This window comes from Pseudorca crassidens, chromosome 7 (assembly GCF_039906515.1).
Source record: "Pseudorca crassidens isolate mPseCra1 chromosome 7, mPseCra1.hap1, whole genome shotgun sequence".
Taxonomy (NCBI): domain Eukaryota; kingdom Metazoa; phylum Chordata; class Mammalia; order Artiodactyla; family Delphinidae; genus Pseudorca; species Pseudorca crassidens.
In genome coordinates, this window is record NC_090302.1 from 103,881,997 (window position 1) to 103,892,251 (window position 10,255).

At 43.9% G+C, this 10,255-nt stretch overlaps 1 non-coding gene across 1 annotated transcript; it reads right to left on the reverse strand.

The window, feature by feature from the left end:
* Window positions 1-8,883: 8,883 nt before the first annotated feature.
* Window positions 8,884-8,990, reverse strand: LOC137228479 (U6 spliceosomal RNA). Its single transcript, XR_010945269.1, has one exon. It is a non-coding gene; the product is annotated as a U6 spliceosomal RNA (small nuclear RNA).
* Window positions 8,991-10,255: the final 1,265 nt, after the last annotated feature.

Genomic DNA, 10,255 nt, shown 5'->3' on the forward strand with positions numbered 1-10,255 from the left:
TCAAGGCTTGTTTCTCCTCCACCCTCCTCATGCTTTGGGCCTGGGTGTGGTGGGACACACTTATATCATAAGTCCTCTGGCCCCAAACCTGCACGTCATCACACCTGGATGGCCAGCAGTAACTTAAGTAGACATGAAAGTGGTTGTGAGCCAGAGAAATATATCCCACTCAACCCAGATTTAATTCCATTAAATCTGAAAATCAGTTTCCCTTTAACTGGATCCCCAAAATGCCCATGGCCATTCCAACATCACCAACGTGAGGGGACATTGACAGAGGGCAAGACCAAAGGAATGGACAGCAGTCCTAATCAACTGTGGTGAAGATGTCTCAATTTTGAAAATTTTACTAAAGCAGACGACCACATGAATGCATTGGGAGGGCGCACCACCCTGTCTTGGAAGGGAGCAGTGCGAGTAAGAGGCCCTGAAGCTTAAGGTCCTTTAGTTTGACTGTCAATCCTGCTCTGTGGTTCTGTACCATCAGCCCCTACTCTATCCCCAGGTCTAGGTGCTCTTTTGTGTTTTCATGACCTTAGAGACTGTTTTGCTGCCAAGTGGACCCATAGTCAATTTCCCCACCAACCTCATCTTTCCTACGTCCCTGGTCCAGTTTCTGCAAAGCTCTTGCTTTATCTCTGCTGTCTGCCTTACTTTTTCTTTTTTTAAATTAATTAATTTATTTATTTTTTGGCTGCTTTGCGTATTCGTTGCTGTGTGTGGGCTTTCTCTAGTTGTGGCGAGCAGGGGCTGCTCTTCATTGCAGTGCTCAGGGCTTCTTACTGCAGTGGCTTCTCTTGTTGCGGAGCACAGGCTCTAGGCGTGTGGGCTTCAGTAGTTGTGGCATGCAGGCTCAGTAGTTGTGGCTCGCAGGCTCTAGAGTGCAGGTTCAGTAGTTGTGGCTCAAAGGCTTAGTCACTCCGAGGCATGTGGGATCTTCCTGGACCAAGGATGGAACCCATGTCCCGTACATTGACAGGTGGATTCTTAGCCACTGCACCACCAAGGAAGTCCCATCTGCCTTACTCTTGACAGTTCTTTCTTCCTTGTTCTCACCATTAACCCTAGCATGGTGGTAGATCCACCTTCTTACAAAAAGGTCTGTCTGTCCAGGATGATCACAGCCCAACCGCTGGACTCTGAAGACCAGTGCCCCACCCCCACTCTCCCCTCAGTTGTACTTAATGTGCTGGATTATGACCCAGTTGCCTCCTCTTAGAAAAGCTTTGAACTATTGTTTATAGACCCATTATCTCAAAGGTTTCCTAATCACAACATTCAACATGTTAATTAATGACACTCAACTCATATCTTCTCAAATTTTCTGCAATACATAAACTATTGACCATCCCTTCTTAAAACTCTTCTTTTGGTTTCCATACTGCCTGCATCCTCTCCTACCTCCCCTTTCCTTTCCCTAATAATTCCTTAAATGTAGGCCTTCTTGGTCCTTGTCTTCCAAACAACCTCCCTTAGCTGTAACCACAACTCCTAAATCTACATTTGTGGCTCGGATATTTCTCCCCATCTCCTGACTGTATTTTCCAGCTGGTTTATAGGCATCTCACATGTCTATAAATGTCTATAATGTCTCACCTGGTTTCGAAGTCCACATACCAAAGCTGATCTTCACCCATCAAATGCTCTTCCTGTGTGTGGCCCCCTGTTTCCCTAAGGGCCTAACCACTCATCCTGGTCTAGACAGCTCTAATTTTCCCCCTCCATCCTTTAGCAAATCAGTTAGATCCAATCATGTCAAGTCCAACTCCACAACACCTCTCAAACCTGTCCCTGCCCATCCAGTTTCCAAGGCCATCACCTCAGTCCAGGCCATCAGTTCCTTGCATGCAGACTTTCACAGTGGTCCCCTAATTGATTTCCTTTCCTCCCAGGGCTCCTCAGTCTAATTTTTCCTGCATACTGTTGATGTTCATTATTCTACAATATAGATTAGTTCATGTCATTTTTCTGTGCAAAAAAACTTTTATACTTAAAAAGAAAGTTACTTAAAATCTCTATAATATGCCCCAACTTAACCTCCCTGCGTTATGTCCCACGTAAACCCCCATGCACGTCAAGATCCAGCCACCTGGGCTTCCCTGGTAGCGCAATGGTTAAGAATCCGCCTGCCAATGCAGGGGACACGGGTTGGAGCCCTGGTCCAGGAAGATCCCACGTGTCGTGGAGCAGCTAAGCCCATGTGCCACAACTACTGAGCCTGCGCTCTAGAACCCGGGAGCCACAACTACTGAAGCCTGTGCACCTAGAGCCCATGCTCCGCAACAAGAGAAGCCACCGCAACGAGAAGCCCGTGCACTGCAACGAAGAGTAGACCCTGCTCACCGCAACTAGAGAAAGCCCGCGCACAGCAATGAAGACCCAACACAGCCAAAAATAAAAATAAATAAAATTTAAAAAGATCCAGCCACCTAACCACACTGGCCCTCCCCATGCCTTGCCCACCCTGTCCCATCAGCCCCTCTCCTCCCGAACTACCTTTTCATCCTTCAAACCAGCCAATCTTCTTTTATTCCTTCCAGTTTTACTGAGATATAATCGACACATAGCACTGTATAAGTTTAAAGAGTACGGCATAACGATTTGACTTACATACATCATGAAATGATGACCGCAGTAAGATTAATGAACATCTATCAACTCATACAGACATAAAATAAAAGAAAAAATATATTTTTCTGTTGTGATGAGAACTCTGAGGGTCGACTCTCTTAACAACTTTTGTATGTAACATAGAGCAGTGTTAATTATATTCATCATGTTGTACATTACATCCCTAGTACTTCTTTATCTTATAACTGGAAGTTTGCAGCTTTTGACCACCTTTTTCCAATTACCCCTCCCTCTACTCCCCTCCAACCAACCCATCTTCTTAACTCCAGAAATCCTCCTCTCAAGGCTACAACATTTGTCTGGAATAATGTGAATTTGGGTGACTGTCCTATGCATCATATACATTTAGATGGAGACCTCTCTTCCCCATGAAGCAGTGAGTTTTCCAAGGCCAAGTCGTGGGTCCTCCTGCTACTTGTTTTTCTCCATCCCTGGCACTGTGCCTCTGCTCAGTAATCTCATGGTCATTGTGGAGGCTGTGGTTTAGAATCCCTGGGGACAGTGTGACCCACTGTGCCGTAGACAAACTGCTCAGGAGAAAGGGCCCTGAGTTTGCCATCAAAGAGACTCACATTCAGAACCAAACTACACCATTCTTTAATGGTACGACTTGGGGCAAACTCCTTAACGTACTTTTTTTTTTTTTTTTTCCTTCGGTACGCGGGCCTCTCACTGCTGCGGCCTCTCCCGTTGCGGAGCACAGGCTCCGGACGCGCAGGCTCAGCGGCCATGGCTCATGGGCCCAGCCGCTCCGCGGCATGCGGGATCCTCCCGGACCGGGGCACGAACCCATGTCCCCTGCATCGGCAGGCGGACTCCCAACCACTGCGCCGCCAGGGAAGCCCCCATTAACGTACTTCTGACCTCAGTTTCCTTATCAGCAAAATCGGAATAATCGTAACTTTGCAAAGCTTAAATGACATGACAGGCACAGGAGTGTTTGGACCTGGAAGCTTCTCAAATATTGATTGGACTTCATCATGCTGTCACTGCCAGGCCCACCTCGACTTTTGTGTTTTCAGCTTTTTAACCTGGGAAACGTATCACAGTCCAAAAGCTACTCTGGAATGAAAAAACACTTCAAAAATCTTAAAAAATCACAGTGAGGGATTAAAACTAGTAGCTAACACAGTAAGGTAATAATAAGTGTTACAAAACCCTTATTATAGTGCTTGCCACGTTGCACTGTAACAATTTATTGTCTGTCTCTCCCATGAGGTTCTCAAGGGAAAGGACTGTGACCTTTTGTCCCTAGCACCCAGCACAGTGCTTGGCATGGAGAAAGCTTTCAGTATATGTTTACTGTCTATCTGAAGAACAATTTCACAATCTTTTACATTAAATTACACATATCTTTGACCTGAATATTTCACTTCTAGGAATTTGTCTTACAAATAGGCTTGCACAAGTACAAACAAAGAAGTCCAAGAAAATGTGGTCTGTGGTATTGTTCATAGTAGCAAACCAAAAAAACAAACAAAAGGTACCTCAAACATCCAAAATTAGAGGTCCAGTTAAATAAATAAATACATGCACACCAAGGAGCACTATGTAACATTAAAAACTGTGAAGTAGACCTCTAGGTACTGGTGTGAAAAGGTGTCTAATATACATTGTTAAATGAAAACAGCGATATACACACACACATATACATACACACGTAGGCCTGTATATGCAAGAACAACTTCTTGAAGGATATACAGGAAACTGTTTATAGTGGTAACCTCTGCAGAGTGGGACCAAAGAATCAGGAGAAAGAGGAAGAATTTCCATGCTCACCGTTTACCCTCCAATACAATTTCAACTTTTACCATGAGCAGGAGCTAAGTTTAGATTTTTTTTTTTTTGGGCCACACCGCACAGCTTGAGAGATCTTGGTTCCTGACCAGGGATTGAACCCGGGCCCCAGCAGTGAAAACGCTGAGTCCTAACCACTGGACTCTCAGGAAATTCCCAAAATTTTAAAAGAATAAAGTAAACAAATAAATATTTGTTGAATGAGTCTGTGAGGTTGTCTGTGTAAAATCTGTCTGATTATTAATTTCCATCAGCCGGATAAAGAAAGTGATATGTGGAAGCTCCTTTCTTTTCCCTTGATGTGAGTTCAAAGACCATGGGAACAATTTCTGGAACATTCAGCTGCACAGCAGGCATCTCCAGTGGTTTATCAATGTCACTAAGAGCTCCAGATGCATTTATAATCCCACCCGTAAGAGTCAGTTGTGGCTTGTTCTCCATGATCAATTACAAGCCCCATCTTCCACCCTGTTAGCGAGAAAGCACATCCTCCCCAGGACAAAAGGGAAAATGGAGAAAAGGAGCTTTGCCGATTGTCTCTGCAGACTTCTTGCTCTTTCCCTGGAAGCCATGTGGCTGCCTTAACAGTTGTCTCAAAGCTGGCACTGCCTAAAGGAGAGGGATCTATAGCAGCAAGTGGTGGTGATTAATTTTAAGCTGTCATGGAAAATGTTTTTGCACTTTAATGTCAGAGAACTGTATTATTATTATAGGTCTGATGCTCCCTTGCCAAGGTGGCGTGTTTGCTCTCAGGCTACAAAATGAACACAGAAAGCTTCCTGGTTGGCTCCCAGGAGCATCTTTTGGAGAAAGGACAAATGGGAGTCTGCCAAGCCAGCCAGGTCTCCCCGAGCCCTCCCCCACCTGCCTGCCTCCCTGCCCCAGCTGGAGCAGCCCTAGCTGCTCCCCTCTGCCATTACGGTTATCCACAAGGGTCTCAGTTTGTCCTCTTGGGCCATTAGGAAACCCCAAATAGTGATAGACATCCCAGATAAGAAAAGGATACAGGAGGTCAAGATTCACTCTAAAGAAACGAAGGTGCTGACAGTGTAGAAGCAGGTTGAGGAGAGCGTTGGGGCCAAAATCAACCAGTACACAAACATCTAAAGGTCCCCCGCAACTGGGTCTGAATCAGAGACAAAAACTGTTTTTCGGGACTTCCTTGGTGGCGCAGGGGTTAAGAATCTGCCTGCCAATTCAGGGGACACGGGTTCTATCCCTGGTCCGGGAAGATCCCACATGCCACAGAGCAACTAAGCCCGGTGCGCCACAACTACTGAGCCTGCGCTCTAGAGCCCACAAGCCACAACCACTGAGCATGCGCCCTAGAGCCCGCGAGCCACAACTACTGAGTCCATGCACCGCAACTACTGAAGCCCGCACACCTAGAGCCCATGCTCTGCAACAAGAGAAGCCACCGCAACGAAAAGCCCGTGCACCGCGACGAAGAGTAGCCCCCGCTCGCTGCAACTAGAGAAAGCCCGCGTGCAACAAAGACCGAACGCAGCTAAAAATTAATTAATTAATTAATTTAAAAAAAAACCTGTTTCTCTCCCTTACCTACCTCCATGCCCACTATCACTCCTCACTCCCCAACTGCCCAGGGGAAGGGCGGGGGGAAAAGGGGGGAGCAAAAACTGACTAGCTTTTGCATTTCAATAAAATATATATTTCTTGCATAATCTGCCAGCAAATTAGATCAAAGAGCTGTCAGCTTATAAAATCATGCCATGTATGAAGGGAACAAACTTAAAATATACTCTGTTTAAAATAACAGTCACCAAGAGGCAAGATTGATTTTGGTAGCTAGAACAGATCTAGGAACTAGAAGAGAGTACAAAAGACAGAGACTCAGAACATTTCCTTTATAGCACTGTATCAAACACCTTTTTCAACACTTAAGAAAATCATAGTAATAATAGTAAACTTCTATTTATTGAGATCTTACCCTGTGCCAAGCCAGACACTTTACAAAGTTTTTATTTATAATCCTACTGCATGGGAAATATAGTTATTCTCATTTTTCAGATGAGAAATCTGAGAATCAGGGAACTTGCTAAGAATACACTACAAGGAAGCAGTGAGGACCACCCGGTTCCCCAGACCGGACTACTTCCTGGGATGTTCTACCAAGAGAGATACACGTCATGGCTAAACAGCCTACATTCTAAGCGAGTCTTGGATTCAAATGTTTCTTTTAATTGCACATTTATTCAAGGCATGGCAGAACCTAATTTGAGCTTAAAAAAAATATGGTCCTCTACTGTATAGCGCAGGGAACTCTGTTCAATATTATGTAACCACCTAATGGGAAAAGAATTTGAAAAAGAATAGATACATGTATAAGTATAACTGGATCACTTTGCTGTACACCTGAAACTAACACAACATTGTTAATCAACTATACTCCAATATAAAATAAAAAGTTTAAAAAAATAAAAATAAATTTAAAAAAATATGTTCCTTGAAGCTATTCGAATACAGGCTACAATAAACCAACAGGAGAAGCTGAACTTGTGCCCTGAGTCAAAAGCATCGCTATGTTTCATGTTAGGGTTTGATGGAAAGGGACTGAGAACCAACCTTGCATATAATACCTGCTACAGTATCCGTAGCTCTTTTCTTGTCCAGGGGCTTAAGCTCCCTCATAAGGTGGTAAGAGAATAAGAAGATGCTTTGTGCACCACCTCTGGACTAGCTCTCTCCTCTGGGCTCCAGATCATAACCAATGCCATTTGGATGCCCCAACTCATCTTGTCCAGAACTGAACTCATCACTTCCCCCCAAACTACCTCCTGGTTTCCTATCTGCATGAATAGCCTTTCCAGCCTCCCAAGGGCCCACGGCAGTAACTGGGGTGAGATCCCTAACTTCCCATCCCCCACTTCTGACACTCCCCAAGTCATGTCAGTTTTGTTCCTTAAAGTCTCAGACCTGTCCATTCCATTCTGTCTACCCTATGTCTCTCCCACTACTGCAACTGCCCACTAACCAGACTCACACTTTTCACCTTGCCCTGTCCTAACCATCCACTGCATCTATTCAGAGCAAAAGTTCTAGAGTAAATCTACGGAGTTCCCTGGCGGTCCAGTGGTTAGGACTCGGTGCTTTCACTGCCGGGGCCCGGGTTCCACCCCTGGTCAGGGACCTAAGATCCTCAAAGCTGCACGGTGTGCCCCCCCCCACAAAAAAAAGTAAATCTAATCGTGACATTTTTCTTCTTAAAACCAAATGACCTCCCTATTGCCCCTCTCCCAGATATTTTTTAACAGCTTCATTGAGATATAATTCCCATATCATACCCGTGTCAAGCACACAGTTCCATGGTTGCACTACACTAGCAGAGTTGTACAGCCACCACCAGGATTCACTTTAGAACATTTTCATCACGCAAAAAGGACCTCCATACCCATTAGCGGTCAGTTCACATTTTTCCTCAACCCCTGGCAATTAATAATCCACTTTCTGCCTCATTGAATTTGTCTGTTATTCTGACATTTTACATAAATGAAATCATACAGGATGTGGTCTCTTATGACTGCCTTCTTTCACTTATCATAATGTTTTCAAGGTTCATCCATGTTGTAGCAGGTATCAGAACTTCTTTCCTCTTTTACGGCTGAATAATATTCCATCCTATGGATAGACCACGTTTTGTTTACCTGTTCATCAGCTGATAGGCATTTGGGTGGTTTCACTTTGGGCTATTATGAATAGTGCTGCTATGAACATTCACTTGCAGGTCTTTGTATGGCTGTATGCTTTTGTTTCTCTTGGCTAGACATGAGTGGAATTACTGGGTCATATGGTAAGTTTATGTTTAACTTCTTAAGAAACTGCCAAGCCGTTTCCCTGTTTTCTAAAGTAACTGCACCACCCCCAGATACTGTAAAGCCAAGTTGTTTAACGCAGTTTATAAAGCCCTTCCTAACCTGGCTGCAGCCTACCTTTTCCCCTTCATCTCCATTGACACCCCAACTCAAACTGTGTACTGTATACAGTTCAAACTGTATGCTCGACTTAGCTGTCCCTAAAAAATACATATCCTCTCTCTCCTTTGGGCTTCTGTAAACACTGTTTCCCGTGCTTGGACTACTACTCTCCAGGCCAATGCCCACCAGTCCTCGGGCCTCAGTTTCTGTGACCCTTCCTTCTAGGACCCCCAACAAGACTATTGTCGCTTCCTTGTGTGTGTGACTTGAATTGACTGCTCTGGCAACACTTGTCACACTGCGTTATCGTTGCCTTTGCCATGAGCATTGCCACTGCTGGTCTCGATCCTTTGTTTTTTTAGATTCCATATATATGTGTTAGCATATGGTATTTGTTTTTCTCTTTCTGACTTACTTCACTGTGTATGATAGACTCTAGGTCCATCCACCTCACTACAAATAACTCAATTTCATTTCTTTTTATGGCTGAGTAATATTCCATTGTATATATGTGCCACATCTTAAAAATATGGAATGCTTCACGAATTTGCATGTCATCTTTCTACAGGGGCCATGCTAATCTTCTCTGTGTCGTTCCAATTTTAGTATATGTGCTGCTGAAGCGAGCACGCGATCCTCTTTTTTGGTTTTCTGTTTTTCTGGCCACGTGGCATGTGGGATCTTGGTTGCCCCACAAGGGATCGAGCCGGTGCCCTCTACAGTGGCAGCACCGAATCCTAATCATGGGACGGCCAGGGAAGTCCCCCTGGTCTCGATCATTTACTAACCAGTAAGCTCACTGAGGGTAAGGATTACACCTTTCTTCCCCAGCCTGGAATTGGTGTCTTGGAGGTCAATAAATGTTTGATAAACGTATAAAGTCCCTGGTCATCACTCTTCTTCCCTGGGAGATTAAAGCTGTGGTGCCGGGATCCAGAGCTCCCTCCTGCCAAAGGAAATCATTCGCAAACCATCTTGTAAATGCACAATCTGATTTTCAAAATAAAACATTTGTAGATCCTTCCTAATTCTGTTTTGCTCAGGCTAATAATAAAATGAGTTGGCATTTCTTGGGTATATATCAACTGACAGTAGAGGGAGCCCAGCCAAGAATGTGTTAGGTGACGGGTAGGCGTCTGTATGCGATTAAAAATAGACCATGTGTAATAATGAAGAACTGAAAATTACTCAAATGACCAACGATTAGGAAATAGTTAAATAAATTCCGAGATTAGATAGATAGATAATTAGATGAATAACACTGATATGAAAATTGTAAATAGGGAAGGGTCTTTTCGAAACAATCCTAAAAATAAAACCAGAACCCCAACTAGAATGAACACATTGATTACCACGATGCAGTACTGTGTATGTGCAATGACAAGAAATGTCACGTCATAGAACCAAGTGAATAGTGGGTGTTTTGTAATGAAACTTGGAATTTTGTTTTTTCGATGTTTTTTAGCTTTTGCTGCAAAAATCTAGAATAAATAATTGTGATGCATTGTATCCTAAGTGTGTATCATAAATTGAAGCCATTGAGCTTCTCTAAGGTACCTAAGGCACGGTTTATAATTTGTTGGAGATATATGATGCATTGCATCCCCTAAGTAAAAAATATATGTGTGCGTATGTATGTACGTGTATATACACATACCTATATGTGGTTTTCATATGCTCTCAGAGAAGGTAAAATGTTTTCACTTTATCATTGCCCCTCGCCTCCGTACTTCTGGGAGTCAGATAAACAAGCACTATGGTATTATCTCCTCTTTATCAGGTTAACATTAAACACAATATGAAACTGAGATTTATGAGGCCATTTGCTCAAAGTGACAAGCTAGGGCTTCCCTGGTGGCGCAGTGGTTGAGAGTCCGCCTGCTGATGCAGGGGAC